Consider the following 8,288-nt stretch of genomic DNA (forward strand, 5'->3'; position numbering starts at 1 on the left):
TTTCATGATATGATAGGCAAGTTTGTTGAAGTGTATGTAGATGACATAGTAGTCAAGTCCATTAAAGAAGAGGACCATTTCGAACAGTTAAGATGTTCGTTTGAGCGAATGAAACAATATAAGCTAAAGTTGAATCCCTTGAAATGTGCATTTGGTGTTAATGTAGGGAATTTTCTTGGTTTCTTAGTACACAAGAGAGGGATTGAACTTAATAAAAATAAAGCGAAAGCCATTTTAGAGGCCGAACCACCTAGCAACAAAAAAGAATTGCAAAGGTTTCTAGGTCAAGTAAACTTTTTAAGACACTTTATTTCTAACTGTGCAGGGCGAACTAAAGTCTTTTCGCCGCTCTTAAAGCTGAAAAATCAAGACGAATTCGTCTGGAAAGAAGAACATCAAAAGGCTTTTGAAAGCTTGAAGACATATTTATCAAGCCCACCAGTGTTGGTGTCACCAATCCAAGGACGGCCAATGAAAGTATACGTATTGGCTGAAAAAGAATTAACAACTGGAATGGTCGCACAGGAAGACCAATTTGGAGAAGAAAGGGCAATTTACTACTTAAGTAGACGGTTAACGAAATGTGAATGTAATTACTCTGCTATCGAAAAATTATGTCTTGCATTGTATTTCACATGTACAAAATTAAGGGCTTATTTATGGCCCATAACCGTTTATTTAATTTCTAAAGTAAACTTAGTTAAGTATATGTTCTCGCGCCCTATTTTACACCAAAGGGTAGGCCTTTGGACGTTAGCTTTATCAGAATTCGACAATATATACCTCAAAAGGCAGTCAAAAATCAAGTTTTGGCTAACTTTCTAGCCGATCATCCATGCCTTGACATGCCTAAAGAAATTGAATTAGAGATCAATTCATTCGAGCTAAAACCTTGGGTGTTGCATTTCGAAGGGTCAAAAACCTCTAAAGGTGCAGGAGTAGGAGTAACATTGATTAATCCTTTAGGGATTTGCTACAAGTTCACATTCACTTTAGACAGAATGTGCACCAACAATCAGGCCGAATATGAAGCCTTAATCGAAGGCCTAGAACTAATGGTAGATATGGGAGTAAAAAATGTGATCGTTAGGGGCGATTCTCAATTGGTAATTCACCAATTGATTGGTGATTTTAAATGCCAAAGTGATTCCATTATAAGTCAATATGAGATCGCCCAAGAATTGTTAGAAGAATTCGACCAAGTAGAACTTCAATGCGTTAATAGGATATATAATGACGTGGCAAATGAGTTGGCACAAATGGCCTCAGGGTACTCAAAGGTTTTGAATTGAAAGTCTACTTGTGAGTATGGAACCATATTGCCCGTGACTCAAAGAAGGGCGAGAAGGATTGAACTTCACTGTATACAAGATGGAGATGCAATGGATTGAAGAACAGAGATTAAAAGGTTCTTTAAAGAACCTAATAGAGGGATTAGTAGGAAAATGAAGCTGTGTTTGCTGAACTATACACTAATAGATGAAGAGTTGTTTAAGAAACGTTCTGATGGTGTATTGCTAAAGTGTATAAGTTTGCAAGAAGCCAGGACGATCATGGCTGAGGTGCACGAAGGGATATGTGGAGCTCATCAAGCTGGCCAAAGGATGAGATGGTTAATTATTAGGAGTGGATATTTTTGGCCAAAGATGAAAGAATTATGCGTTCAGTATGCAAAAAGTTATTTAGTATGCCAAAAGCATGGTCCAATACAAAGGGCGCCAACACGAGAGATGGCACCTATTATTAAACCTTGGCCGTTCAAGGGTTTGGCGATAGACCTGATAGGGAAGATTTATCCCCCATCGTCCAAGCAACATACTTTTGTTATAGTTGCAACCGATTATTTCACCAAATGGATAGAGGCGGTACCTTTGAAAGAGATCACCCAAAAGAATGTCATAGAGTTTATCCGTGATCACATCATTTATAGATTTGGAATTCCACAAACGTTGATGGTAGATCACGGAACATCTTTGAATGGGGATCAAGTGAACAAATTTTTGAGCGAGTTTGGGGTTAAATTAGTAAACTCCACACCATATTACGCTCAATCCAACGGACAAGCAGAATTTTCTAATAAGATTCTAAAAAATATCATCAGAAAGATGATAGATAAAAATGCCAGAAATTGGCACGAATGTCTGAACAAGGCCTTATGGGCTTATAGAACATCACCTTGGTCAAGTACCAAAGTTACTCCTTTCCAACTTACTTACGGACAGGAGGTCGTTTTGCCTATGAAAATCAACGTGCAATCGATTAGAGTGTGCTTGCAACATAAGTTAAATGATGATGAGTATACCGAATCACTAGTTCAAAATTTATTGGGGTTGGACGAATTAAAGTTGGACGTCTTAGATAGACTGCAAGTTCAAAAACAAAGAATGGCTAAGTTCTATAATAAAAAAGTCATAGCCAAGTCGTTCAGCCTGGGTGAACTAGTTTGGAAGACGATGCTCTCTTTGGATAGCAAGGATCCAAAGTACGGGAAGTGGTCGCCCAATTGGGAAGGACCATACAAAATAAACAGTGTGTTGCCCAATGGAGCGTATCATTTGGAAGATTTAGATGGCACCAAGCACGTGAGATTCATTAACGGCAAATATTTGAAAAAATATGTTCCTTCTTTATGGGAATGTGAACAGATAAAAGCATAATCAAAACATGTTGAACGATTAAGGATAACAAGGTCAGAGCGAAATACGTTCAAATAAAGTCTTTTATTATCAAACGTTCATTACAAAGATGCAAAAATACAAATAATGGATGCTCTACAAACTACAATTAAAAGTAAGCTAATCTCCCGGTCGATCGCCGAGTAAAAGGGTGGACTGGCCTCGCACCGCCTTCCTAAATCATCGCTGCAATGGCGGACAAAGAGGTTGAGAAGCACTCTCAGCAAGCAAGGTGGCCCGCAAGCATCCCAAAAATTGCCTTCTATCATTAAACTTCTTGTAAAGGACAAAGAGAACATGGGAAGAATTTTGATGGGAAAAATTTTGCTACCGGCCAAAAAATATTTCCTATACCTCCCATACCAAAGGTAACATCAAGGCAAATAGTAAAATGGGCGGACCAAACAATCCATTTTTATAGAAGACGGAGGTTTTGAATTGATTGTCAGAATGCCAAATAATGGCAGCAAATTGGTTTCGAAGAAGAAAATGAAGATGAAGATGGAAGATGGAAAGTGCGAAGCATACGTACATTTATAGGGGGGTGGAGATGAAGAGACAGAATATGAGCAGCCACATTCTGCCTAGTAAATGGAATTAAGTAGCCCAAAATTTTGGGAAAAGAGGTGGAAATATCAAGAGAAAATGTGGAAGATTTTTTAGCACAAAGCAGTTAAATGCTTGAAGAATTGGCGATTAAAAGACAAACGTCAAATAAATGCACAAGAAGTTAACATATATGTTCATTAATGATGAACAAGGTTACAAAAGGAAAATCAAATGCGAAATTACAAAAGGAAAAGTTAAGGCGTCATATGTCTTAATTACAATCCACCCCATACTGAACGAATTCGTTCCCTAAGTTTTTCCCAATCCTCGTTCTGCCAAGAGGAAGTGATGTTCAATTCGGCCACGACATCATCATCAACTTGCAACTTCTTGTACTGCTCGACCAAAGACTTAGTTCGCTCAATTCCCTGGGAGGCGTTGCGCTTTTTAGCAGCCATTCTCGCCTTGCAGTCGTCTATTTTGGCTTGAAGTTCCTTCATCTGAGCAGCCAAACTAACCATCAAAGAGTCTTCAATCATGACTTCGGAAGAGATTTCTTTCAACTCGTCCTCAGCCTTATTGATATCCAGACGCAAAGACTCTTTTTCAGATACGGCGCGAAGATATTGAGTACTTTTGGCCTTTAGTTCAACATTCTTGGCCAGCAAGGAGAGGACCTCGGAATGGATAACTTTCAACGTCACTTTAAAATCGGCAGAAAGATTGAGCGACGGAAGTGTCGGTGCTTGCTCCAACTTCGCATTCAAATGCTCAAACTTATCCTTGTGTCTGGCAGCACTAGCCTTACCAATGTCCATATCCATGAAGGACACGTACTCAAATATCGACTGCTTGAGGAATTTCAAATCTTCCTCTGAAGAAATAGCAGGACGACCAGATGGAGCAGGGCGAGATGTCTTGACTTGCCCTCAGGAAGCGAACAAGTCTTGGATGGAACGCACAATCTTATCAGCATCCTGCAAAGAAAATTGCCAATATTGAAGATTCTCACTACAACGAACAAGATGGAAATAAAAGTGAAGCAAAGATTACCTCATCAATAATCGTGGAAGATGGCATATCCTCAGCCAAGTCTGCCACCTGTGACTCCACCATTCGTGAGGACTTCCTCTTGTCTGAGCGAGAAGAGGTTGCCACAACGGGCAGACTCATAGGAGCACTTGCAAAACTCAAAAGCAACAAATCAGAAACCAATAGCACAAGCAAAGGTAAAGCATAAAAAAACTGAATTACCTTCTGCTTCGATGTTTGGGGGGTTGACGCCCTGGGAAGAAGGTGGCTCATCCATTGATTGTGATGAAGATTCTGGGACTGAAGAGTCTCTTTAATCGTAGTCCCTTCATCAGCTGGTTTGGATGAAGCGGCCTCAGCGGAGGATGATGGAGCAGGAGCTGCCGATACCAAAGCCTTTAAAGGAGAGGCTGAACTTTTCTGAGAAGTCCAAATAAATCATCAGCACACAGAAAAGTTTCAAGTATGGAAAAGTATGCTTGTGAGTAAACCAATTTAATTACCTTCCTCCTGATGATAAGAGGGGTATCATCATCATCATCAACATCATCCTCCAGAATGGGAGATGTTGAGGCTGACCGTTTGCGGCTTGGGGCACTCTTGGCTGCAGTAGGCTTGGCAGGGAGAGAAGAAGATGGACGAGCAAACTGTTTAGTGCGACGAGGAGGAGAAGGACTCCGTATAGACAAAGGAGTGACTAAAACAGGAGGAGGGGAAGAAATGTTCGGCTGGTCCAGTGAATGAAAGGCACGATTGGCATCAGTCGCAAACAATCTGCGCTTCACTGACGGCCAGAGCTGTTCAAAAAGGGGATGGATGGCATGGCTAGAATTGAAAGGGGCTAATGAAAAATAGCTTGTTAAAAGAAGATTGCGAGCATTTATAACCTCTGCCTCCACCTTATTAATAATATGGAAGCGGTCAGTCAAGTTCCTTGAATAGCAAGGAGAAACAGGCCAAGTTTGGCCGAAACCAAGTTGGCGAGCAAAAAATTGGGGAGCATATATTTCTACCCCTACCTTGGCATTGGTCCCAGTTAAAATATCATGAAATAACTCCCTCCCGGTTAAAAACTGGATCCAAATGAGCAGAGAGGTGCTCGCACTGTCTATAGTGGAGGGAGGATGCACATAGTTTGGAGTCAAAAAGGGAGGAAAAGGAAAGAAGGAAGGGATTGAATCCACAGAATAAAAGAATGAAAAAATGTCTCTTCTAGACATATTTACAGGAACCAAGGGCTCAATGGCTAGCCCATAGCAGCTAGCAGAAGAATGAGAAATTGATGGAGCACCAAGCAATGGAAAATAGGATCTCAACCACATTTGAGTGAACCAAAGAGGTCCACTACCAGTGGGAGATGCACCATTCTTCAATTGAGTTTGAAGAGAAGCCAAGCCTCTATAAAGGGCAGCAAAAAAGAAAGAACATAAATTCAAAGGCCTGCCACACGCCAATTCGTGCACTATGGGTAAATAACTCAGGGAGGGCTTTATGCTTGGTACACACAAAACATATTTACAAAGTCAAACTAGAAGAAAGGCCACTCGCTCAGTATGGGAAGGCTCAGCGCTCGAATGGTTATGAAGGGTTTGCAGGCTTGAATAAGACTCGGTAAGGTTTCTACCAAACTTTGGGGCGCCACCAGAAACCAAGATACCAGGAAAAATGGTATCGCCCAAAAGTGGCAGATTCATTAAGGCCCCAACATCCCTTAAAGTAATAGACATAGGGCCAAGAGAGAAAATAAAGGTATTATACTCAGAAGACCAAAAACTCAAAGCGATCGAAAAAAGTGCTGAATCAAAAGTAGGGGGTTCAAGAAAGATTTCTAACAAATCAGAAATCCTAGAATTATCAAAAAGTGCCTTAGTAGGACCATGGTCCACAAGGCGAGCATGTCACCTACGGAAAACTATATCAGATTTAAGCCAAGTGCGAATACCTCTTTCGCGAAGTGGCCCCAGCGGCAGAGAGTTTAGAAATGGAGGGCCTTGAGTACAAGGAAACAGCTGGCCCACCGTCGCCTGTTCGACTGCCTCTGCATTGTTGAAGAAATGACCTAGGTAGAACTTATTGAGTTCGACATTGGCAGAAGCGAGAAAGTTCGGAGTTATGTATGGACGACTCAGAAGTTTCTGAAAGTCATCAAAACTAAAGGAGTCGCTAGATTGAGATTGTGAAGTAGCCATTAGGGATAAAACGGAGTTTTTCAGAGTTACGTAGCAGGAAAGCAAAAGGATGAACAGTAAATCGTGAGAGAGAAATGTGAAAAAGTGAGGCGTGGTTTAATGGTACAGTGAAATGGCGTGTTTGGGGGTTATAAGGGTTTGCAAAACGTCGCACCTTTTCAAGCTATGGAAGAAAACAATGATTGAAATTCTTGGGAATTTCGAATGTTTCTGGAAACACAAAGTGAATATGACAAAATTTAATAATTGGTATTAATTCTGCCATATTGGGGGGTAATTGTTGACACATAAAAATTCAGCCCAAATCGAACGGCCCAAGGAATGAAGCCCAATTGGAGGATCTCCAAATCAGATAGCCCAAAGAATGAAGCCCAATCAAACAATTCAAGTTGAAGGCCCAAATAGGGAGGCCCAAGAACGCGGTAACACCATCCTCCAAATTTGCAAGTCGCCCAGAATCTGAGCGAATGGAGTGCCATGCAGTCGCCCAGAGCTGTTACTCTATTCTCGCCCAAACCTTCGAGTCGTCCAAGGTCTTAGCAAACATGAAGTGTTGTGGTTATTAAGAAGTGCAGTTATCAAAGCAGTTATTAAAGCAGACCTATCACGTTCCACGATTCAAGGAACTTAATTGAAGACGGTTGAACGACAAAGAGTAATGGCAGCAGTTAGAAAAGGTAGTTCCATAACAAGTTGACCATTACAAGGAAAGTGGACAGTTATAGAACGATCCAGCAATTTTTAGGCGGTTGATCACAAAGAGATTATTCAGGGAGTATAAAAGGAAGGAAGGACATAGAGCAAAAGGGACCTAATCAAAAACTCTCAAACAAAGAACATGTAATTTTAAATTTGTTAGCTTAGATTTAAACACTTCTTTCAGTAACTCGTGTGCTTGCGCCCCTTGGAGGCATTCTGTTTTTAAGTTCCGATTGTAAAGTCACCGCCAATAAAGAATACCCCTTTTTGGGACTTTGTCTCAAGAGGTTTGTCCCTTACACAATCGTCTGATCCCTTTTAATTGTTAGTGACTAACACGCGCGAAACACATAGGAATGCGTGCCTCTCATTTTTTTTAATCTTTCTGTCGTTTATTATTTTTTTAGGAACAAAAAACGACATTGTAATATCGTACAAAAATAAAATAAAAACTCTTTTACATGCAACATCCCATACATCTAAGTACAGACACTTCGCAAAACCATCATCTCCATTCTCTCCTCAAAACTACCATATCTCTTTAATCCACTAGTTTCCCAGACAATCATCCACACTTCTCCTTCCTTTTTCTCCCTTTTCTTTTTCTTTCTCTCAAGATTCTCTTTTTAAGCTACATAATCTTGCTGGAGCTTTCCGATGTAGATTAGAGCCTATAAATGGATGAAGCTATTTTTGAAGAATGGGTTTACAAGTGTTTCCCTGACGGAGTGTTTGTAGGAATTGGTTCAAATAATTAACCAAAAGTTGGAAAATGAAAAGGTGTGTAAAAGTGGAAAATGAAAAGGTGTGATTATATGTCAACTTTGACCAAATATTTAGACTTGATTCGATGGTCAAATTATAAAAGTAAATAGATCAATTTATTCTACTCGTCGAGTAGATCGTCGTGGTATATTTGAAATCTCGAAACCAATTCCGGATAAATAAGAAATTGTGGTCCAAAGTTGGAAGAATGAAGTGTTGCAACTTTTCGAAATGATGCAGGTTTTGGCCCACACTACTTCATTTGCACCCTTTCTACATCTATAAATAGAACCATATGAACATAATTTTGAGTACACCAATTGCATTGAACATTCATTATCCTCTTGCAATTCTCTCATTTCTAATTTTATAGTATTTT

This window comes from Olea europaea, unplaced genomic scaffold, assembly GCF_002742605.1.
Source record: "Olea europaea var. sylvestris unplaced genomic scaffold, O_europaea_v1 scaffold2754, whole genome shotgun sequence".
NCBI lineage: Eukaryota > Viridiplantae > Streptophyta > Magnoliopsida > Lamiales > Oleaceae > Olea > Olea europaea.